Source organism: Grampus griseus (assembly GCF_964374135.1).
Source record: "Grampus griseus genome assembly, chromosome: 15".
Lineage (NCBI taxonomy): Eukaryota > Metazoa > Chordata > Mammalia > Artiodactyla > Delphinidae > Grampus > Grampus griseus.
This window is the reverse complement of record NC_139009.1, coordinates 53487891-53512683: the sequence shown is the minus strand read 5'-3', so window position 1 is coordinate 53512683 and position 24793 is coordinate 53487891. Positions and strand designations below refer to the sequence as shown.

Genomic DNA, 24793 nt, shown 5'->3' with positions numbered 1-24793 from the left:
AATACGGAAGTATACAGAGTCAAAAATGAGAGTCCTTTCATTTGTTGCCCCTCCTCACTTCCCTCCCTTCCTCAGCATTAATAATAATTCTTTCTTTGTCTCTCTTCTTTTGGGAGGAAGGAGTTAATTATCTGATATGTAAATATAGTCCTACTGTAAAGATCCAAATGTTCAGAAGCAAACCACCTCCCCAAATCTGAAGAAGTTCCCCTTCATCATCTCTTTCACTCTTACCTCTGCCTCTGGAGGTAAGCACTCTTGACAGAGATTATCCCCATCTCTAGTCTGTTAATTTACATGTATAAAATATAGATACTATATATATGCATACGCATATATACACATACACACTTATACACCTTGCTAAAAATACGTCTTTTAAAAAATATTTTACCAGGGATGGTAGGCTACTTCCAATTCCATCTTAGAAAAGTGAAAATGTGCCGGTCACCCAAGAAAGCCCTGGATTAATGTCCCTGGTACTTTCCTGCAAGGGGCTGAGGGTGATTTTTGCAAAGTACCAAGGAACCAGGAACACAGCTGTAAAGAAATCAAAACCTCTGAATACAAGCTTGGCCTTGCCCTTTGAGGTGGACCACTGCGAATGTCAGAGAGGGGGTATTTGGAACATTAGGGATAGGAGACCTTGCTTCTCCTCTGGATCAAAGGTTCCTGAGCAGAAAGATGAAGCATGCCACCAAGTCCAGGAAAACATATTTTTCTCAGGGGAATGGTGAGTAAGATTTTATCTATAATCCATAAAAGAGAATGGGATTAATAAGTATACTAAAGATTGGTTATCAGCCAGTAGACCAGTGGTTCTCAACCCATGTACTGTCCATTCACAGGTTTGCTACCAAATTTTTATTCATATGTACAATTTATTTTTGCTAAAACACAGGATGCATATTACTACAGTGCTATTTGGCAGATAAAACACTTTGTCAAGGAAATTATCTAATGTCACATCAAGTGGAGTACAATTCATTGCAAGTAAGAGGTACAAGGCATGATATAATAACAACCTAGAACCAAATGAAATTTGTGGATTTACTAAAACATGGGAGAACAACACAGGCTAGAACAACATAGTGGTTAAAGGTTCAGACTCTGGAGCCAGCTCCATGGGTTCAAATCCTGCCTCTTCCAGTTATGGGATCATGGGTGAATTTTCCTGTGTGTAAAGTAGGGGTAATACTACCCAAACCATAGATTGGTAGGAAGATCGTAGTATTTCTAACATGCTCAGAACTTTCCTGGCACATAAATATTAGCATTATCTACTAGATTACACTACCCGTTATTCACCGTTCACTTAATAAATGCCTGGTATCTGTTATGTGTCAGGCATTATGCTAAGCCCTGAGGATAAGTGGTAAGAAAAAAAGAAACCACTTGCCCTCATGGACTGGGAGAGAAAACATTAATTAATTATTACACAAACAATATAAAATTGCAACTGTGATAAGTGGTGGTACTTGGAGCCACGAGAGCTGGTAATGACCAACTGGGGGCAGGCCTTCTTGAGGAAGTGACATTTACATGCTATTTGATGCATTCACCAGGTAAAGTTTCACTAAGTAAAGACGGAAGGTCAAAGACCAAATATATATCTCGTATTATAAATCACAGTGTCACAGGCAGGTAGAGGTTAGGGTCAGAGACATCCTTGAAAGGGCTGTAGATTCTGGGGGAAAAGGTGACAGATGGCCTGGATAAAGATTGTGGTGGAAACAAAATAAATGGGGCACACCATTTCCCTTCTTAGAAGAACCTCTGAAAGGAGACCTATGTACCCCACTGCCTCTATGGGCCACATCCATAGAAATGCAACTAAGTCCAGGGTAAACCCATCAGCGATATCTTCTCAGCACTCATGGGTTCTGAGCAGGCATCAGAAGAAATGCAAAAGAGAAGCATGTGTTCTTTGGGTAGTGTCTGTTTTCTCTCTTGGAACTCCTGTTTTCGCCAGCAGCAGGCATGCTCTTTACAGTACTGTAGGCAGCAGGTGTGAGGGTGCAGGCAGGGCCATGCTGCACAGTCACGAGCGGCTGGGAGTTAAAAGCCTCTAAAATCGAGACTAGAGCCTGTACTCACATCTGATTCATTCAGTGTGCTTCTAGCTCCAGCTTAGCCTACACAGAGCCGGGTGTGGCAGCCAGGAGAGGGCTTTTAGGTTGTAGATAAACAGGGCTAGAATAAATAAAGAAATTTTTTTAACATCTTTATTGGAGTATAATTGCTTTACAATCGTGTGTTAGTTCCTGCTTTACAACAAAATGAATCAGTTATATATATACATATGTTCCCATATCTCTTCCCTCTTGCGTCTCCCTCTCTCCCACCCTCCCTATCCCACCCCTCCAGGCAGTCACAAAGCACCGAGCTGATCTCCCTGTGCTACGTGGCTGCTTCCCACTAGCTATCTACCTTACGTTTGGTAGTGTATATATGTCCATGCCTCGATGATGGGGGAGGAGGGCTGTGAATAGCAATTCCACCCCATCCTGTCACCAGATGAAGACCTGCTCTGAGAGAGGAAGGTGTGTAGGGGTTTGTTATGTAACTGTATGTAAACCAGTGAGCACAGTGTCTGGCGTTTAATCTATTTAACTTGATAGGTTCTACTTATCATTATCTTCTATGCATAGAACTGAATCATTTCACTTCATTTAAGATCTTGGGCTTCGCTGTACGCCTGAAACTATCACACCATTGTTAATCAACTATACTCCAATATAAAATAAAAAGTTAAAAAAAAAAGATCTTGGGTAAATGCTTGTGGTGTCAACTTTTGGAGGGGGAGACTTCCTACCTAGTGTCTGATTCTTTCCTGGCTCCTGAGGCCCACATCAGTGCTAGGGTCTCCTTGCCTTAGAGAAAAGTCAGACAGGGGCCCCCAAACACCATCATTCTCTCCCACATGGTCTGGCCTGTACCTCGGAGTAATCATTTCGTCTCTCTCTCCTCTCACCAGGGTGCTCAGGGCAAGAGAACTGGGAGAACTCATCAGACTATAAACAGCCAGCCAAAGGGGGCATTGCTCGCCTCTGAGGTGAGTACTATTATTACCCCCATTTCACTGATGAAGAAACTGAGGCTTAAAGAGGTTAAGTACCTGGTAAGTGAATAGAGTAGGAATCTGACATAAGCTGTCAGACTCCAGGGCTCATGTTGTCAACACTATTTATCCAGCTTTTCCAGGAAACCACCAAGGCTAGCTGTCCCCAGCTTTCCTTTTCCTGTTCCTAAGCAGCTGAGTGTATCTTAGTAGCTGGGGACTGCAGGGTATTAAACAGGAGATTGCACACATCTCATCGACTAGTGTGCCTGGACACACACAAGCTCTCCCCACCCCGGTTCTCAGCACCAGGGATGCATTCTGGGTAACAGATCCCATCCTTCACCCATCTGCTTTGACTGAACTTGGGGCTGTTGGTGAGAGGTGGGTAAAAGAAGTATCCACTTACCCATTCATCCAACAATAGTGATGGAACACCTACCCTGTGCCAAGCTCAGTGCAAGAGGCTATGTGCCAGAGGAGATAAAGGCAGGAACAAAACCCCTCTCTTCTAGGAGCTGACAGCCCGGTCAGGGGCTAGAGACAAGCAAATTTCATGGAAATTCTCATGGGGGTCACACCGGGTTGGGTGGGGACAGGACGGAGCAGGGTGGTTCAGGAAGGCTTCCTGAGGGCCTGAGCTGAATGCTGAGAGGAAAGTGAGTACGTGAAGGACATTCCAAGTAGAGGGATCATTGTGGCGAAATAAACAAGAAGAAATGGGAAGCTATGGAAAAGAAAAAAAAAGCAACAAGGCATGGCTAAACCAGTGGTTCTCAACTGAGGTGATTTTGTCCCCCAGGGGACACTTAGAAACATCTGGAAACTTTTTTCTTTCTTCTTTTTTTTTTTTTTTTGCTTATCACTCTGTGTGTGTGTGTGTGTGCACGCCTGCTACTGGTATCTAGTGGGCAGAGGCCAGGGATGCTGCTCAATATCTTACAATGTGCAGGACAGCCCTCCACAACAAAGAAGGATATCTGGCCCAAGATGTCAATAGTGCTGAGGTTGAGAAATCCTGGACGAGATCAACAAACATAAAAACAAACTATAGCACTTTGATCATTAAAAACGTCATAGGGAATTCCCTGGGGGTCCAGTGGTTAGGGCTCTGTACTCTCACTGCCTAGGGCCCAGGATCTATCCCTAGTCGGGGAACTAAGATCCCACAAGCCACGCAGAGTGGCCCAAAGAAAGAAAAAAGGAAATCTGTAAAACAAAACAAAAAACCTTCAAGGCACATGAATAGACAGACCAATGAATATATATATTTTATGAAGACTATAAATACATTTAGTATATGATAAATGTGGCATTCCAAATCCAGTGACTCTTCAATAAATGGTGTTGAGATTCCTGGGTAGCCATCTAATAAAAAATTAAGTTGAAGCCATACTTCACACCATATACCAGAATAAATTCCAAATGGATTCAGCATTTGAATGTTGACAAGAGAACCACACAGGTACCAAGAGAAACCATGGGAGAATTCTTTTATAATCTTAGAGTGGGAAAATTATTCCTAATTATGACTCAAAAACCACAGGCTGTCACATAACAAGCTGATAAACTCAGCTGATAAAAGTTAAAAAAAAATTAGAGCTTGTGCACACCAAACAAACGAGCAAACCTGTATAAGCAAAGTAACACACAAGTGAAAATCTGCAAAGAATATACACAACTCAGCAGAGGGCTAATCTCCTTAAACCATGAAAATATAAACAAACCTCTAAAGAAAAGATTTATAAAAATACGGGCAAAGGATGTGAAAAGACAACACTCAGAAAAAAAAAAAAAACAAATGGCTGTGTGCTGAGATGCCTCTTATTTTTTTAAACCTATTAGCTTGGCAAAAACCCAAGTTTGGCTGTGAAGACATGACATTCCCATCCATTGCTGGTGAGCATGTCCACTAGTACAGCCCTTAAAAGGGTAATTTAGCAATCCTCATCAAAATAAACGCATACACCTTCTGACCCAGCAGCCCTGCTTCTTAGAGCTGACCCTACAGGGAGAAGTATTTGGATGCATATAAAGTGACATATGTACATGATTATAAATTGCAGCAAAAGATTAGAAGTGATTTAAATGCTCATTAATTGAGAACTGGTTAACTAAGTTAGGGGTCAGCGAACTCTCATTAAACTGGCCCTCTGCGTGCTTTTGCAGGGCCTGCAGCTGTGAATCGTTTTACATTTTTTAATGGTTGAAAAAAATCAAAAGAAGAATTCTATTTCATAACACATGAACATCATATAAAATTCTAACATCAGCATCTATAAGTACAGGTATATGGAATACAGCCGGGGCCCTTTGTCTACGCACCATCCAGGGCTTCCTTTACACTAGAGCAGAGAGGGGAGTGGTTTTCACAGAGACTGGATGGCCCACAAACCCTCAAATATTGACTTTCTTGTCCTGACTATCCTTGACTATCTGGCCCAAAAACGTTTGCCAGGTTAGAGTATATCCAAGCAATTGATTACCACAGAGCTATGAAAAACAATGAGAAAGCTCTTTATGAATTGCTATAGAAAGGTTTCTAGGATATTATTACTAAATTTTTAAAACACAGATGTAGAAAGTGTCAATTACATTTATCATTTGAGTAAAAAAAGGGAGAGGAATATGCATAAAAATTATCTGGAAGGAACTACAAGAAATTAGTGAATAGTGGTGCTTAGGGAAGTAAGATATTATATGTGTGTGTATTAGTATTACCTACTCAAAAAAGTAAATTAAAAATTATTTTTAAATACACACTGTGCCAGATGAGAACATGGATTTAGGCCACTGCAAGTGCTTGGGCCTGGCTGGAACAAAGCTTGTGAGTGGGGCTGGGGGTGAGAAGGTTGGAGAAGTCTGTGGGGCCTGATAGGAAAGGGCTTGTAGCTTGGGCCAAGGAGTTTGCATTTTCACATATCCAAGGACAAAGAAAAACAGGATCAATTTATGCTTTAAAAAACAAGATTCTGGAAAGCAGAAAAGGGTGGTTGGACAAGGCTTGGGCCGGTAGGGAGAGAAGCGGGTGGACTGGAGGTAGGGGATCAGTGGCTGCTTCTGAGGGAGGACCTGGGAGGCTGGGGACCAGGAGTGCAAGGGAGGCTTACTTTTACTGTAAATGTTTTTGTCAGATTTATGCATGTGCATTTATTTCCTATAGAAATCATTTTGTTTATTTTTAAAAGGAAAGCCCTTCAGACCAGGTGTGATGAGGCCTGAACTGTGTCAGTGGTGTTGGGGGTGGAGGCGGTGGGGGGAGCAGGGAAGAAGGGGAAAGTTAGGAGCAGAGTTGCCAGGACTGACTGGAAGTGGGGGTGATGGGCCTGGAACTGCACCCACACCTTCGAGGACCTGGGGAACAGAACCTTGTAGGGAGGAGGGTTGGAAGGTAGAAAGTTCACCTGCCCCAGGTGACTTCCCTCTGACTTCCTGAGGCCACAACACAGGCATCTGGAAGGTACAAAACATCACCCAGGCACTCTGACCCCAGCAGGATATTTATAGCCTGGACATGAACTGGGGGCAAGCCCCATGTTATGCAGATGATAAGGTCCAGCCCAGGCCACCAGGAATCCCAGCTGGTCCCTTCCTCCCATCTCCTTCCAGCCCTGCCAACCCCTTCCCTTCTCATAGCTCCAAAGGGAAGCCCTGCACAACCAAGCTAGGATATTCTCTATATTCTGTGAGTCAGTAATTTTCTTTTTATCTGTACATGCTATATATGCCCCAATGACAGTGCACCACAAGCTCTTTGGAGGCAAAGACTGAAAGGTCTTTGTGACCTCACAGAGGCACACCGTTTCTTTTCTGTATGGTAGGTACCCATGAATGTGCTGTTTGGCTGGTTGATGGGGACTCCCCAGTTGTCTTCTTAACAGCACTGCCAACATACCCGCCCTCCCAACACGTTTGCCCTCCGACTCTGCAGAGCCCCACCTCCACCGAAGGAAACTCTCGCTCGTCCAAGAAGTCAAGGGTCTGCTCAGTGTTCACCCCACTTTGTTGGTTCTCCACATTCAGCCCTCCTTTGCCCAGGTAGTACCACCCAAACAGAAACCCAGTAGCCAAAAGCTGTCTTTAAGCAAGTGTTCTGTTTGGCCTCTTGCACATGGAAGGGAACATAACAGTGAAAATGATAATAAGCAACAATGATCATCACTGTTTCAAAGAGACAACATCAGTGCCAGCAGTTCCAGTGAGACCCCGGGGTGTCAGTCACTTTATCTGCAAACAGAAAATGAAACTCACCTGCCTCTGTGGGTATAAAGAGTGCTTATAATGCTTAGAAAACTGGAAATACTTTATAACTGCCACTTATTGCTATTGTTCATAAGAGCGTTGTGATCACAGCAATCAGGATGCCAGTATGCTCTTGATACATGTGAGGGTCAGTACAATGAAATTAAGCGGGTACTAAATGTCAACCTCAGCTCAGAGCCCTGGACAGAAAATAAACCCATAACTCAGCTCCTGGGGCCACTGAAGATGGATGGTCTCACCCTTAGAGGGGGTGGGGCCTGGAATGTAATGGACTGGGGTCAGGGTCAGAAGTCCCTCAGCTCCCTTCCCAGAGGGAAGGGCAGATTCTGGGCAGCTCATAAAGGAGCATCATGGATCTGCCTCTTTTTTTCCCCCCACCTCCTCCTAAGGGAGAAAGTTCTTTTCTTTCCTGCCCCTCTGGGCAGAGCTGAAATTGAAAAGACCTTCTTGTTCCTAACAAGTTATATATATAGCTCAGCAAATGACTGCTGGGTCTCCAGCCTCAGGGCTGGGAGCTGCCTTTTGCAGCCACCCCGGACAGTTGTCCCAGTTAGCAGAAAAGCCAGGGGCGATCTTCTGGTGGCCCTTTATGCTTGTGGCATAAACTGAAATAGCGTCCCACGTCTCTGGGAAGGAGAGGACCTCACTGCAGAAATAATTTTCCAGAAAGGGATGCGGTGTTAGCTGCCTGAATAACATGGGGTCCAGCGCCACCTAGTGTCTACTGTGGGGCTTGACGCGCGTCCCGCTCCTTTGATAGGGTGTTTTGGAAACTGACTGTAACCACCAAAGGGGCTGAACTGAGGAAACACAGTACAGAGCACAGGGTTGTCCTCAAGCCCACGACGAGGGTCTATGATTTTGGTGGGAGAAGCTGAAAAGTTACAATTCTAATGCGTCATAGATGGGGGTGTGGGGTGAAGGAATGGGGGTGTCTTTCTCTTGGAAGGAAGATGAGGTGACTCTCAAGTAATATTTAGAGTCTTATTCCCAGAAGATTGGCTTGGATTTGTCTGCTTGAATATTTTTGCTCACACTAAGGAAAAAAATACTGGTGCTATTTTATGACTTTTATGCTTTTCAAACTAGGTTCTCAGTGTTCCCCCAGAGCCAGCATATGGGCTATTTACACAAGTCCTTGCAAGCTGTCTCATCACTGAACCCACTCCTACCCCTTGCTAATGTCTTTGTGGGACAAGCAGTCTCCTTTTATTATCCTCCCCCTTCCTGGCTGCTTCAAACCATCTACTAATCAAAGCCACCATTTGCTCTTTGCTGTACATCGTTCATTTAAACCTCAGCACAGCCCAGAGAGTGGATGTTAGTATTCTCATTCTATATGTAAGAAAACTGATCCTTGGGGAGGTTAAGTGACTTACCCAGGATCTGTCAGCTAATAAGCAGAGGTGCGATTTGAACCCAGTTATTTAGCTTCATATCTTTTGTTCATTTCACCAGAGTATTCCATCTGCACCATGAGGGGGTAGCCAGCTAGTGCAGAGGAAGCTACCGTATCCAGGAGGTTCTGCAGAAGTCAAACACCCCTCCAGCTCACAGGACACTTCCTACTTTGGACCAGTCCCTGTGACCCCAAGGCTTGGCTGGACTCTTGGTGTTAACACCCCTCCTTCCTCACAGCATCAGTCCTGCTGCCTCTAACCCCAACACAAACACTTCCGCAGACTACACTCCACACTTGGAACCAGCCCAGAGGAATAATGAGAGCAAAGAGCAGGGATTTGGCAAACGTTCAGATTGCCAGGAGAATCGTGGATTTGTCTGCCTCCCTGGGTCTTGGCCTCATCCAGTGGAAAACTGAGAAAATTCCCTGCTGGCTCCTCCCTTCCCCTCCTCCCCCACCCCCTTCACCACTCTCCACCAAATACACACACCCTCCAGAGGAAGGTTAAGTAAGGCCACTCTCTGGAGTCCTCTGAAACAAAATTGTTGCTTAAATATACAGATTCAGAAATAAAGTTTAAATGGGTAACACACTGTAGCAGGATACAAATGCCGACCTCCACAAATGGGGTCAATGTCCAGGCTGCCGGCAGCCCGTGAGAGGTGGTTTGGGGTATTGGAAGGAGCACAGGATTAAGAGAGCTGGACTTAAATCCTCAGTCTGTCACCCCCAGCTGAGTGACTTTGGGCAAGTTGCTTAACCTCTCTGAGCCTCAGTTTCCTCATTTGTAGAATTTGTAGAATGAGGGCAATTTTTAAATTACCTACAAGGTAATAGATGAACAAGTGCTTTGTAAAGGCTGCAGGGTCGGGGGTAGCATATGAAGGAACGAACAGTGGGCATTAGCAGGATTTAGTTAAGAGATTTTTATTCACTTGGCCCTTTCCTTACTGCCCCCCTACCCCGCCATCCAAAAAGAGAGACGTCTCTTACAAAGTGTATCTTAACACACACATGCGCACGCACACACACACCCACACACATTCTCGCAGTCTCTGAGGGCTCATCACTTTTTTAGAGCTAACTGATCTTGGAAAACAGCTTTTCCAATAAAGACCCAGTGGCCAGGGACTGCTGGATGCGCTTTCTTTAGAGGAAGCAGGAAAAACAGAAGCAGGAAGATCGATGGCAGCACATCCATTATTTGCAAGAGGAAGGCCCAGAAAGGCTATTTGCTCTGTTGCCGGCTAATAAAGATGGACGTTTGTGGCCAGCACAGGAGCAAACGCGTCCACAGCAGCCCAGCAGAACTAATGCATTCAAGGGGAGAGGAATAAAACCCTGAGGAGGAGCTGTTAGAGAGCCGGAGGTGGGGTGTGGCATCCTCTCTCCCCCTGGTGAAGCCAGCTTGAAAACTTCTCGATTTCTTCACACGCTCCACTTCTAATTTAAGGCGTCTCCACCCAGTTTGGAAAACGCTGTGCCTCTTGCACAGAGGGAGGAAAGAGCTTCCTAAGAGAGACTCAGGAAGAACAAAGACCTCATTAGAATCCACCACTTATTCTGACTACGCATTCCCAAGAATCTCTATTGATGATCTCAGGTACAAATGAAGTGGTAATTAAGGATACGATGCAAATGATTTTCAGCTTAGTAACTCTCCTTGTAATTGAAATTTACTAAATTAAGTCTGAGATTTTTTTAAACTGGGTCTTTAAAAAAAATTCCCACAGCTATAATACCCACTCTCCTCCCTGCCACCCACCCCTCTGTAATGTAATTACTTAAAAAAAAGATCTACCGTGGGGTTGACAGTGCACTGCCTACGGATATGTTAAAGTTGGCGCTCGCTCTCTGAAATGCTGGTCTCCAATAAACAATCCCCAGGAAGCAAATGAGGAGGGGGCCTTGCATCAAGCTGCTGTTGTATTATCACACATGGGACAAGGAAACTGGACGTAGGGCTGGTGGCATTGGCAACGCTGGACACAAATTTCTCAGCTTCTCTCTCCTGGTCCTTTCCTCTGATCTGGAGCGAACTGAGGACGGCTCAGTGGAAGGAGTGAACGATTATTGCTTTATTGGGGTAGGAGAGGAATTGGAATCTTTCCGAGGTCCTGACAAGGGTGCTGACTCGGGAGACGGAGGGTTTAGGGAAGATCAGAAAGCTGTCTCTGTTTTCTTAGAGGCCAGAGAGCCCAAGCTCAAACTGGAATAGCCCTGGGACACCTCCAAATCCTGTCCCCTGCCACCTGGTGCGACCACCGCTCGCCTTAGCTGGTTTCTTCCGAGCGGAGGGCCATGCCCACCAGGCTCAGTCAGCCGGGTGGGAAGCGATAGGAGCCTTGTGGCCTGAGACCGGGACCCCAGAGGCGCTCCAACCTCCCATCCTCACCCCCACTTTGGCCCTTGTCCAAACAGTAAAGAGGACTGAAAGTTGTCCGGAGGATATCTGACCTTCCAGAAGAGCACATTAGCTGTTTCATTGAACTCAGATGAAAACACCTGTTTGCCTTTGAAATCAAGCTCCAGTTTCCTCGAGAGCAACCAGCAGAATTGATGTGGGAGAACAGGACCGAGTCCCCAACAGCTGCCGCCTTCGTTCTCTTCCCCTCCCCTCGCCGCCCCACCCTCTGGGCACACAGCTTCCTGAAACACCTGGAGCTAATTGGCCCTCACAGTCCAAAAGTCCAAGGCTGCAGGTCCATCTGAGAACTCAGTAAAATGCAGCTCTCTCGCAGGAAGCACAGACTGAAGGAAAATGCTTCCTCCCACTGACCCCACCCCTTTATTTAAAACAAAAAATTAAATGAGATATAATTGATATGTAATAGTGTATTAGTTTTAAGTGTGCAACATAGTGATTCGATATGTGTATATATTGTGAAATGATCACTACAATAAGTCTAGGTAACTTCCTTCACCTCACATAGTTACAATTTTTTTCTTGTGATGAGAACTTTTAAGATCTATTCTCTTAGCAACTTTCAAATATACAACACAGCATTACTAACTATGGTCACCGCACCGTGCATGACATCCCCAGGACTTATTTATTTTATATCTGAAAGCTGTTTTCTCTCCATCAGTTCCCATCACTAGTGTTTGAAACTTTAGTAAATGTTTAACCAAACAACTTCTGTTGGCAGAGACAAGCAGCAGAGTTGTTTCTGGAGAGCGTAATAGGTGTTTGTTCCATTAGTAAATCAGATTTAAAAAAAAAGACAGGCAATAGCAATCTCGTCTACAGATAAGCTCGCACTTAAAACACTGGCCTGAAGTAACATGGGCGTGTTTTCTGTTGGGTCCCAGTGCCCAGTATGGGGCCTGGCACATGGAAGGTGCACAGTAAATATTGGCTGGATGAATGAGTGAATAAATGACTCATGGTCACAAACTTTTAGTAGCTTCTCAATGGTACAGGGAAAATGCCCTAATTCTAGAATCTGGTATTTAGGATCCTGCAATCAGACGCCAGCCCACCTTGCCTGCCTGGCCCCCTCAGACACTCTCTGCATGCTGACCGCACTAGGCCAGACATCAGAGTCACCTGGAGGGCTTGTTAAAACACACCCAGCAGGGGCGCACCCCTGGGGTTTTTGAATCAGCAGATGTGGGGTGGGGTGGAGGATTTGCCTTACTAACAAGTTCCTGGATGCTGCAGGTGCTGCATGTCAGGAACCACACTTTGCCCACACCTCTCCATTGCCACTAAGGGCACCCCTCCCCCCTGCATCCCTCCAGTTGGTCAAGGTCAAATGCTACCTTGTCAACAAAATTGAATAGGCGAGCAGAAACTGCTCCTTGACTCTTCCACACCTCCTAATGCTACAGACCCCTACGCCCTCCAGGACACTTCTTATTTTATTTGTTCAGCTGTATCTCCCTGACCTTGCAGGTCTACAGCGCCTGCTTCCCTTGACCCACATCTGCCCGATCTTCTGCTTCATTCTCCACATTTTGGAATCCCACTCACCCTCTGATGCCAGCAGAAACCCCACTCTCCCGGCCTTTCCAACCTCTCAGTAGAGAGCGCCACCCCGTGGACTTGGAACCTTATCTTCCACGATACACTGACTTCCCCAGTGCATCAATTTCCTCACCTCCCTCACTCCGATGGAGCTCCTTAAAGGCAGGAGGCAGGTCTCAAGCCTTTTCAACTCACCCCTTAAGGGCCTTGTGCAGTGTGGCCTTATAACCGGAGTGAACTAAAGACATGTTCCTTGCGTGCTCAAATTCCTTCCGCTTACTGAGACCTTAATAGGGAACTTAATAAAGTACCTGATACTGCACTCCCACCGGGGATCCAAAGGTGACTAAAACACAGAAAGTGCCCTAGTATTAATATCTGTTTTCCAGTTTAAATGTCACTGCTCATTATGCCCACTTTGCTTTTCTTCCAGCCCTTGGCCTGGGCTGTGACTGACCTACAGAGACCACTGGATATCCTTCCTCATCTAAACAGGTGAGGGGTCCCCATCACTAAGACACAGTTCAAGTTCTCGCCTTACTTGTTGTCTCTGAGACTCGGAAGGGAAGGGTGACTTTCGGTGGTGAGTCAAGTGATGTGACTCATCCAGGACAGGTGAGAGGCAGATGAAAGGAGACTTTCTGCAGCCTGCTGAAACATCAGTGACTAAGACCCAGGGAATGTACCAAGAACATTCTCAGTTCTCAGTTGTGGGCACCTGAAAGGGCGGTGCCTCACCCCATCCTCCTGTCGTTCGGGCTTACAGCTTCATACCCTCACAACCTCATGATCCTAACAGTTTGTTATAGAAACCCAACTTAAGCAAAAGGGGAACTTTTTGCTCACCTTTGTGTCTTGACTCAGGGAAGCTCATGGAATTGAATAAGGAGCTATTGCATAGGAACCCGGATTTAGGAACCAAAACTGGTCCCAAGTATGCCAGGACCCTCTCTCTGTCCACCCAACTTTCATTTCTGCACATTTTTTGCATGTTGGCCTAACTCTCTCCTGCCACAGGTGGGAGAAGGGGTACCACGATCAGCCCAGTCTGGGTTCCACGCCTACCAAGGCCATATGAAATGGGAGGGGGACTGTTCCCCAAAGGAGAGATGGGTGTCAGGCAGACCAACATCAGAGATCCACTACAAATAGTTATGTCTTATAACATTCCAGGCACTGAGTTAAGTGTTTTACATACATGATCTCATTTGATTCCCAAGCTGATTCTATGAGGCAGGTCCTATATAAGACATTTGCCTTTCTTTTTTCTTTCTTTTTTTTTTAATATTTATTTATTTGGCTGTGCTGGGTCTTAGTTGTGGCAGTCTGGCTCCTTAGTTGCGGCTCACCCACTCCTTAGTTGTGGCATGCGAACTCTTAGTTGAGGCATGCGTGTGGGATCTAGTTCCCTGACCTGGGATCCAACCTGGACCCCCTGCATTGGGAGCATGGAGTCTTAACCACGCGCCACCAGGGAAGTCCCTGCCTTTCATACAAATGAAAAGGCACAACACAAATTGTAGCTAGGTCCTTTCTGCCAGCTCCAGTGCTGGGCTTGGAACACTCAGAAAATATGGTCTGGAAATGAGAACACATTTTCTTTGGAAATAAACACATTGCTTATGAAGAGAACCTGTAAACCAATGTTTTAACTCTGGTTGTCTCTATATCAGTAGCTAAGAGGCTAAGACAATAAATGTTGCTTATGTTTCCAGTTGTTAATTCTGGATAACTTAAATCTCTCTACGAAGCTACCAGCTCTCTGTGAATCTACATTGAAGGGAAGTAAGTCTCATCATGGAAGATCAAAGGGGCTTCCTTCCCTGTCCCATCCAGTCAAGAATACACATCCTTTGCGATAACATTTAAAAGGACAGTCAGATTAGATTAGAATAAGGCATGGGATTTTCTCTCCAGCCACAGGATATATGCCATCAGGAGAGGTTTTCATGGGTCCTGGGACCCCACTCAAAGAAGACCCTCTCCTCTCTGCTTTATTTCTATAACCAGTTCTTACCTGTGCTTCCTCCAAGAAGAAAGGCTTTGAGACTTGCTCACAGCTTTACCACTAAGAGAAAATGGATCATAACATACCCTGGTCACCGCCTGCTTGAGAGGTCCTGTGTTCCACCAGGGGTGTGGCTATTTGGGTCCCAAGATTCTCCAGGGCTAAGAGCAACCTCTCCAGTGTTCGTACTAGACTGTGAACTTCATGCAGTTGCAGACTTGGCCTCTTATGTTCACCATCGCATCCTGACTCCCAGCACAGTAGCTGGCACACAATAGGTGCCCAATAAATGACTGTTGAATGAATGAATGATATTCCATTCTCAAGTGATGCCTCATGTAACTACTGAAATTAGTTGGTAACGATGAGCCAGGGTCACTGTGCTGGCCACTATAGTTATGAGCAGAGGGGACCATCTTTTTTAGTTTCAAAATAAGGACCCAAGTTTGTCAAAGACACCCAGCACTGGTCAGACCTGAGGGTCCTACTACTTTGGTTTTCATCAATACAAATGCCAACTCTTTTGGTAAATATTTTCATAAATTCTCTATAATATTCTGCCATGTATTTGTTCAATATAAACATACTGGCCACAGACTTCAAATCTGGGGCAAAGAACATTCAACTGAAGTCAGATGACCAGAGTTCACCAGTTCTATCTCCACTAGCAAGAGCTAGTTTTACTGAACACTTACTATGTGCCTGGTGCTTTTATGCATGATCGCATTTAATCTTCAAGAAAATACTATGTAAATGATGCTATAAACATCTCCATTTTACCTATGAGTAATGTGGGGATTCTAGGGCATGAATACATAGTTCAGTGCCACATAGCCACATGGTAACTAGGGCAATCGAGGCTATAATCCGTCTGTCTGACTTCCATGCTGGTGTTCTCTGCAGCAATTCACACTGTAGCCTTGCAAGTCATTTAACCTCCCGAGCCTCACTTTTGTCTTCTTTCTAATGGGGATAAAAATCATCTCACGGGATAAATATTATGTTGCTACATCGTGTAAACTGTAAAGCACCACTTACCTTTTAAGTTAACATTGTTATTGTTCCAGATTCAACACGAAGTGTTGGAAGCTAGCAGTACACTGATAAATGCTTTTCTTCCCCCATAGTCATCTTGCCAATGCTTCATTCGTCAACAAACTTTACCAAACGCCTGCTTTGTGCCATTCACACAAAGATGAACGAGGGTGTCCTTGCCCCCAGGGGGCTCACAACCTTATGAGCATTTCCATTGCTTAATGAGGCTCAAGGTTGGGTCTACACTCACCCCAGGAGTCACCATTGCCTGATAGCGTTCTATTCCTCTGGAAGAAAGGCAAAGGTGAAGTTTGAGCCTAATGGTCAGACCCCTCCTACAAATGATGGTACAACAGCTTGTTTAATCGGTTCAAACAGCTCCTTGCTTTCCTGGCCACACGACCTTCGGTAAATTACTTGACCTCTTTACAGCTCAGTTTCCTCGTCTTTTAGGGGGGATGATAGGGACAATTTTTAATAATATGTGTACAGAGTTTAGTTCAGTGCCTGGCATGTAGCAACCGTTAGCTGATGTGCAGGCAAAGGCAGTGGGAACAGCAATACTGGCTGCTGCAGGGACGAGCGTATGAGCATGTGAAAGGGGACACAGTGGCCATTGCCTAGAAGGAGGGCAGATCCTTAAGGAAGGGGGAGGGAGATGCACCCGCTCCTCAGTGAATTGGGAGGGGGCATTTGGAACGAAGCACCATTAGACAGCCCTCCCTTACACAAGGTAGCCAGAGAAAAAAAGGGCCAAAGCACCAAGTAATAAAATCGGAATGCCTTTTCCACACTGAAAACTATTGTTTGTTGGCAGGTAGGGAGTATCAGGTATTTGTGTTATGCTTTCAAATTCATCATCTCATTAGATCCTCAAAACACCCCTTACCCACCAGGCACACAAGAAGAAAATGATCACCCCCATTTTATAGATGGTGAAATTGAGATTCATGAGGTGAAGCCGTTTGTTTGAGGTCACACTGTTAGGAGTGGTGGAATTGAACTAGCATCCAGTGCTCAGTTCAGGGTTCAACACCATCTTCCCAAGCAAATCTTTGCGGAGAAAACTTGAAAAAATGTGGACGCACATCTGAGTCACCTGGAGGAGCTTTAAAACTCCAGATTCTCAGGCCTTCCTGAGACCTACTAAATAAGAATCGATATGTTACAGGAGCTCAGGAAGCTCCCTCGGGGGAGCTGATGCAGTTGGGCTGGCGAGGTGGACTGGTGTCTGGAAGCCAGTCGCAGAAGCAATAATGCTGTGTTTCTGGCTATAAGAGGGTTTGGAGGCTGCTATATGTCCGGCTGCTTCGGCCAGGAGAACTGCAATAGCCCACCAGCTGGGGTTACACCCATCAACAACGCTGCCACTTCTCTTGCCCTGCCCCGTCCACTTTCCGACTGCAACAAGCGTGAGCATGCCTCTATCCCCCACTGACCCACATGCTCGCAAATCCTGCTTAAACCCTCCTGAGTTTTCGCAGACCCCTAGCCTGACTGACAAACACTGCCTGATTCCACTGCATTATCCACCACTTTCTTCCTCACAAGCCTTCCTTCAGTCCCTAGAAATGCAGAGATCCTCTCCTACCACAGGGCTTTTGCACTGCTGCCATCTGCAATGCCTAGGGCTCCCCATCCTACTGTCCCACCCCTTCCTCTAGTTAACGCCGCCTCCTTCTAATCTCAGCATTATTTCGTCAGGGGAGTCTTCCTTAACCCCCATCTAGGGCAGAGTCCTCTGTTACATGTTCTCTTAGAACCAAGTTCCTTTCCTCAGCACTTCTTGTCACTGATTACAATTGTGCGTGAAGAGTGTGGCTATTTTATTTAGGTCTATCTCCCTTCACCACCGGCCGTGGAGAGGCGAGATCTTGGAGAAATCTGTCTCCTGTCTGCCCTGCTCATCAATGCCTTCTCGTTGCTGGGGACTCAGCGAACACGTGTGGAACCGTGTTCCATGTATGTCTTTAATAGAAGACATGATTTGTATAGTAGGACGGGCCAGCAGCCTGCTGCCTCCACCTCACCATCCCCAGGAGGCGGGACGTTTGAAAGAGGCCTGTGTGATGAAGCCATTTTGACATTAGTGCCCCCTCAAAGTGCAAAGTCTCGAGGTTTTATTGCCAAGTGACACACACAGCAGACACTCCTGGCTTTGTGCTGTTCATAACCCCCAGCCCTGACCCTGAGGGACTCCCACAGTCTTCTTGATCTCTGTTTGGTTTGAATTTTTATGAGGTGAAGTATTTTTATAACCAGAAAAGGCCATAAAGAGAATTTTTAAAGTCTGCCAGAACTGGGTAAGACTCTAGGGCTACATTAGTTTTGTCTCTAAAAAAATCATAAGTTGGGAGGAAGCGTAATGTATTTAATGTATGTCTTTAATAGAAAGTATTTTTTAAAGCCCTAGAAATTTAATTGACGTTTTTCTGGGCATTCTGAAGTAAGAAAGTATGGTTCAAAGGTCCTCATTGTCCCCCACACAACAGTGTGTTGTTACCTTTAAGGGATGGAGCAGAGAGTTTGAGAGGCGGACCATTAAGATATGAGCGAACTCTCAGAGAAGGGGCAATTGCTGTCTGTCTGACTGATGGCACCTGAGATGAGCAGAGCAAACACAGGAGCCTGGTTCTCTGTGCCAGGTGGTGTCAGCCCTTCCCCCTTTAAGCTCCCCCTTTCTTGGCCCTCACTTTCCTCCACTGCATCCTTCCCTATCCCCTGCCTCACCCCAAACCCTGCCCTGCAGAAAGGAAGGCCAGGGATGGAGTGAGATTATTTGACTTTGCACAGCATTTGTTACTTTTTAAAGCCTGAAGATTTAGTAGGTGTTTCTGTTTGGCTCTGTTAAAGGATAAAATGACTGCATTTGAATTTCACTCACCCGAGATGGTTCCTCCCCTCTGCCTGCAATGACCCTGGATTCTGGCTCACTTCTGGCTTCTTACTGGTAAGAATCTCTTTACTCAGTTAGTAGAAAGAAATATCAGATAGCTGTTAAAGAATTCATGCTTTTAGTTGGGTCTGGAGGTCACGGCAAAAGGCTGCTTTGACAGGAGCAGAGCAGTTAATAATGGCAAGAAGGTCAGGGGACCCAGCCCCAGCTCAGTCAGGCAATTCTCATCTCCTTTAGTGTCGGTGGCTCTTACCAAGTGACTTTTCTCCCTTTATCTCTGATGGGCCAGATCTAATGGTATCCCACCTGCTAACCTGTCATTGAGTTTTGAGCATTGGAATGGGAGTGGGTGATAGAAGGAAGAAGTTTTAAGCACACCAGATTTTTGGAGAGTCAGAGGAAACAATTCTTCCTGGATTTAATGATCAGGTGGGCTGGGAGACTGGCAGGCAGTTGAAAAGAAATGTGGTGGACTGGTGTACCCTCCTGGTTCTTCTCCGCAAGACCACTGTACAGAAATCTGTAAGAGTTTATGTGACCAGCCCTTATTCTGAATTGTATATGTCTACCATTTGATTATGATTCTATTGGATGGATCGATGGATGAATAACAGCCTTATTCTCAGTATTCATCCACTGCAGCAGACACTGTCAGTGCCTTGCCCGTATTATCTCTACACACCAAAGGCTGCTTATTTCGCATACCTGCCACTCTGTCTCTGAGAGCCTTTGCCTGGCCAGGGGAGCACATGAGGCCTGGGAGCCAGAAGAGGAGAGTTAATGTTCTAGAAGTAGCCCTCAACCCATGGTGGATAGGGACTTGGTGGATAACAAGCCCCGTTGCCTTGCATCTCAGTTGGGGTGACCGAGGCATGTTTGCATGTTGCCCTCAGTGGTAACTACCTAATTACATATCCTTTAGAGCCTTTCTTTCCTTCCCTGTACCCCTTCTCCATTGCCCTTCCAATGTTTCCTGGGATCACCTTCCAAATGAACTACTTGTCCTGGAATCCTTGTTTTGGAGCACGAGTCTGTGGGAACCCAAACTAAAACCTCCAACTTACTGATTGCTCTGACATATGACTGAACAGTCCCCAGGGGTCACCCTTAATCTTCTATCTGCTTCCTAAAAACAAGAATAATCTAGTTGGAAGAATAGTGACATTTAGCCTCGTTGGAATAGTATTAAACCCTGTCAAAGTGCAAATTCACTAGATTTTATTGCCAAGTAATGTGCACAGCCAAACTTCCCCACCCTTGAGCTGTCAGTAACCCCCTCCCTGACCAGAGGGACTCCCACAGCCTACTTGATCTCTGGTTTGAATTATCATGCAGTGCATTATTTAGCCCACACCTAATTGGAATAGTATTAAACTCATTCTTAATTAATTCTCTCTGGAAACTCTCATCTTATTAAGTATTTAACAGAACTTCAGTTTCATTACTGAAGCTGATCAGAATCTGTTATTTAAGGACTGAAAGGAGGACAAATGTCAGACCTACAAGCCCATTTTCCTGGTCAACCTTCTCTGATGACATGGTTTTCCCATCTCTAAGGCAGTCATGTTTGTTAAAGGAACAGTCCTTTTAGCTTTTCTCTGATTGTTAAGTTTCTTAATTCTCTACAGCTCCTCAGAAAACTTTTGATAGTTTCAAGCAACACTTTAAAGTGATGATTCTCTGCCCTAGGTGTGCATTGGAATCACCCGGGGAGCTTTTATTTCCAGGGACTCTTGGGACCCATGCCAGACCAGTCAAATGGCGGTGTCCGGGCAGCAGTAGTTTTAAAGGTCTCCAGGGGGTCCTAATGCGCAGCTAGGGCTGAGAACCACTGATTTAAGGGGCAGAGCTTCTGAGGCAATGAACACCAGCTGCCCCGGGAGCTGCAGCTCTGGGCAAAGCAGAAAGGGTTAAGAGTGTCATAGATGGCAGCCTCACGTGACAGCACACATCCTAATAATCCAGTCTCTGCACGTGTGGCCCCTCCACGCCTCACTCCACCTTCCACTCACGCTTCGCTCCCTGCACTTGAGCCAAGAGGCCTCAGGAAGCCTCTCAACGAGCCGCCCACGCTCTAAGGAGAAAACATCCACTATGCAAGGCAGTAACCTTTTGTTCCCATCAGAGAGCAAAGAACTCTGCTCCCCAAGGAGATTTCAAATCAGGAATTTTATTTTCTCGTTTGAAAGTTTGTGCCGTTGAGCCTCATGCATTTTCATTTCCCTATCTTCCAATCTGGGTAATTTGTGCTCCTGGCTGAACCTTCGGGGATTTTCTCAGCCCTGGTGGATGTGGCTGCTTTTATCCCTGGGGCATCATTCTAGAGTAGGAGTTCCTCATATTCCCAGAAACAAAGAAATCCAAAAAAAAAAAAAAGAAAGAAAATGGAGCCTACAAGCTGTGACATCAGTCTACGACTGGCCTCTATTAAGCCTGGCCCTTAATGAACTTAGGGCCTTGGAGGACTTCTTTAAGCTTGATAATGCTCTCTCATAAAACGTTAAGAAACCACAGTGACCGTTTGGGACTTCAAGCCAAATGATAACACAATTTAATTAAGTTGGTCCGTGAACTTTCCAAGATGTTTGTGGATTTTGGTGTGTACATGCATTTTTCTGAGGAGACAGTCTCGAATTTTCATACGGGTAATGTGACCCCACAAAGTTTAAGAATTAGCGATTTCACGCTTCCTCCCTCTCTCCCAAGAGCCGAAACACAGATGTTTGACCTGAGGGACTAATGCTGAAACTTTCAAACACCCTTGGCCTCCTCCCTCACCTCTTTACCATACAGGGGCTCTGGAATATCATAGCATGTAAATTCCTGGTCTAGAGAAAGGGGATATAATGTCACAGAGCACCTAGAAGCAAAGGGTCAAGGGACAAAGTGCCCTGGCTCTGAGGGTCCAGCAGTCCTTCAGCATAAAGACCTGGCATGGATTCTCAGGTGGCCCACGAGGTTCCCAGCAAATATTGTCCAAGACAAACGTACCTGAAGGCTGAGGGCCAAGTTAGTCAGAATAACCTCCCTCTCTTCTGGAAGTAAGTGGGGTTATTTTCTTTCCATGAATTCCTAAAAAGGCTTGAGAATGTGGTCATCTGCACTGTCAGGCTTTCTCTTGCATCAAAGCAGACGCTGATGAGTGGAGGGAGAGAGAGCTGGAGCCCTCACCCTGGCAGACACTTCACTCCCTCACCTTGGCCAAGTCTCATCTCCTCTGTTATGGGGAAGTGATTAATGATGTCTCCCCATCAGGGTGGTGGCACAGGACTTTGTAACTAAGTTCCATAGAGGGGAGGGGAACCGTGAGTGTGGATGAGGGCATGGCGGGTAGGGGGCACATAGGGAAGCGACATCTCGTGACTGTCTACTTGTGCCAGGCCTGTGTTAGATCCAAGGATACTGCAGGGTGCACAGCTAGCTGCAGGGCATGCTCAAACGAGAGGGCAACCACAGCACAGAGCCGTACTGGACAAAGTCCCCAACCCCAAGGGACTTACTCTTGAAAGGGGCAGAGTAAATCTTTATACTGCTGGTGACAGTGACTGCCAATCGTGCCCCTTTCTCTTCTAGCAGCACTGTCCAGTAGAACCTTCTGTGATGATGAAAATGTTCTATATCCACCCTGTGCAATGCCGTCACCATGAGCTACATGTGGCTGTTGAGCATTTGAAGTGTGGCTAGGCTGACTGAAGAACTGAATTTGACATTTTATTTGATTCTTTTAGATTTAAATAGCCACATGGGGGTAGTGGCTACCAGTATTGAGCAGTGAAGTTCTGGCATAGCCCCAATTTTCAGCTGGGCACACGGTCACTTGAAATAAAGACTGTTTCACAGCCTCTCTTGCAGGCATGTGATAATGTTTTGGCCAATAGATGTGAGGGCACGTGGTGTAAGTGACTTCCACGTTATGCCCTAGGAGAAAACGGCTTCCCCTGGCTTTCTACTCCTTCTTGCTGGGTGGAATGGAAGGTCGCCATGCACCATCTGGAACCAGGTGATGAAGACAACACCTTAGGGGCAGCAGAGCAATCAGATAGAAGGAACCTGCATCCCTGAGGATGACTCCAGGTAGCAGAGTCCCAAGTCCAGCTCAGACGTCTACGTGTGGAGAAGCTAAGATTCGATTCTTTTAGCCACTGTTATTGTGGGTCTCTGACATCGAGCTGCACCGATATCCTATCCTAACGAATATACTGTCCTCCTCTCTCTTACAGAGATTGTGGGGAACAAATGTCCTAGTTATAACTTTGATCATGCGATTGCAAAGCGTCTGTCAGGTCTTCATGCAGCTTAAGGGCAGAACCCCGAAGTCAGAGACCTCTGCTTAGCAAAGCACCTTGGTGAGCTGGTAGATCTGCAAAGGTAGACGTGAGCTTAGTTGGGAGCAAGGGATGGAGAGCTAGATGCTATGCATGAGAAAGAAATCAAAATCCGGAGAAGACTGGCCCCTACAAAGGGAAGAAAGGCCTGGAGAGAGGAGAAGGATGCAACTGAGAAACAGCATCAAGATGGGCCCAAGGGATGGAACGGCCAGCGGGAAATTTCCCCAGGTGGCAGTAATTGATGGGCTTTCACACCAATGAGGTCTGTTGTTCCTGTTTTTCCTGTAACCGCTCCATTGCTCCAAGCACTGTTCTACACCACTGCTTCATGTTGTGCTTTGGAGAAAATGAAGGATTTAGGGCAGTGTCCAGCCTGGGACAAAACAGTGGGGAGAATGGAGCAGTTCTAGGAGGCAAGACACACGGTAGCTCAAGAGTGCAGTGGAAGCAAGAAATCTGAAAAAAGAGGTGACTAGGAGACAAGTAAGCTCCTTGTGGGGAGGGGCACGCTGGCTTCCACCACATGTGGGATGGGGTCCTTGCCACTCTGCTTGATGCTGGAGAAAAGTGTCACCCCAGAAGTCTGTATAACCTGTGACATCCAGGCAGCTGACACTGGGTTTGCGGTTTCCTGTGGCACTATCTTTCCTCCTGGCCAGCTCCCAAACACCTGACAGCCAAGCAGAGAAGAGAAACAAATGATTTCTTCATGCCTGCTCTGCATTGGCCTGGATGAAAGGAGATACGCTCCTCTTAAATCTAGAGCGCACAGTCATTAGGAAGAGTGAGAAAATCTGTAATTGGTCAGAAGGCCAAGATGGAATGATGAACCTGGTGTTTGGAGACATAGGGAGCAGGACCTTGGGAATTCTGGATTTGAGATGGGCCAGAGCCCTATGTCTCAACTGGCTCCTGAGGCAGAGCATGTAATACTTGCAGAAAAGTGTTTGCTGTTGTTACTGCTAATAGTAACACTTGTGTTCAACATCCAAATATACTCTGTTGACACTTGCTCAAGTGATGGAATTTTAGGAGCTGTACCTGGGGCAATAGAAAGGTGACCGTTTTCTATGGTAACCCTCCTGAATACGGTCCTATCATTATCTTTAGTCAGGTCAAGGCATAGACTGAAGGTTGGGATCAATTGGGAGAAAAACATTTGGGGATAATAATCATTGATGTTTATTGCCTTCTATGTGCCAGTATTATTCTAAACACTGTATAGTCTATATATTCTTCACAACAAGTCTATGATGCTTTTTTTTTTTTTTTTTTTTTTGCGGTACGCGGGCCTCTCACTGTTGTGGTCTCTGCCGTTGCGGAGCACAGGCTCCGGACGCACAGGCTCAGCGGCCATGGCTCACGGGCCCAGCCGCTCCGCGGCATTTGGGATCCTCCCGGACCGGGGCACGAACCCGTGTCCCCTGCATCAGCAGACGGACTCTCAACCACTGCACCACCAGGGAAGCCCTATGATGCATTTTAACAGATAAGGAAACTGAAGCTAAAGCAGATTAATAACTGGTGCAAAGTCACACAGCTAGTAAGTGGTCTGGCAAGGATCTGAACCCAGGCCAGCTGCCATCAGAGTCCACACACTTAGCCACTACCATTTTCTGCCTTTTTGCTCTGTGGGTGTTGTACTTGGGCCTTGGGTGCACACAACCCTTCAGAACCATTCAGAGCCCTCCCACGAGCACAGAACCTAGAGCAGAGGGCCATAACCTCAGATGACAGATATCCTGGGATGAAACCACATGGCTATTAAGGTGCAGCTTAGAAGGTTTTGTTTTTGTTAGCTACATATATCTGTTTATCAGCTTAGTTACT

The 24793-nt window shown here is 46.0% G+C and overlaps 1 long non-coding RNA gene across 1 annotated transcript in view; it reads left to right on the top strand.

The window, feature by feature from the left end:
• Nucleotides 1-2975: 2975 nt before the first annotated feature.
• Nucleotides 2976-24793, top strand: part of LOC309833522 — a 65370-nt gene continuing 43552 nt past the window's right edge. Inside the window, exons 1-3 of the long non-coding RNA XR_014297777.1 lie at nt 2976-3055; nt 13130-13191; nt 18593-18689. This is a non-coding gene — a long non-coding RNA (uncharacterized lncRNA). The remainder of the gene's footprint in view (nt 3056-13129; nt 13192-18592; nt 18690-24793) is intronic.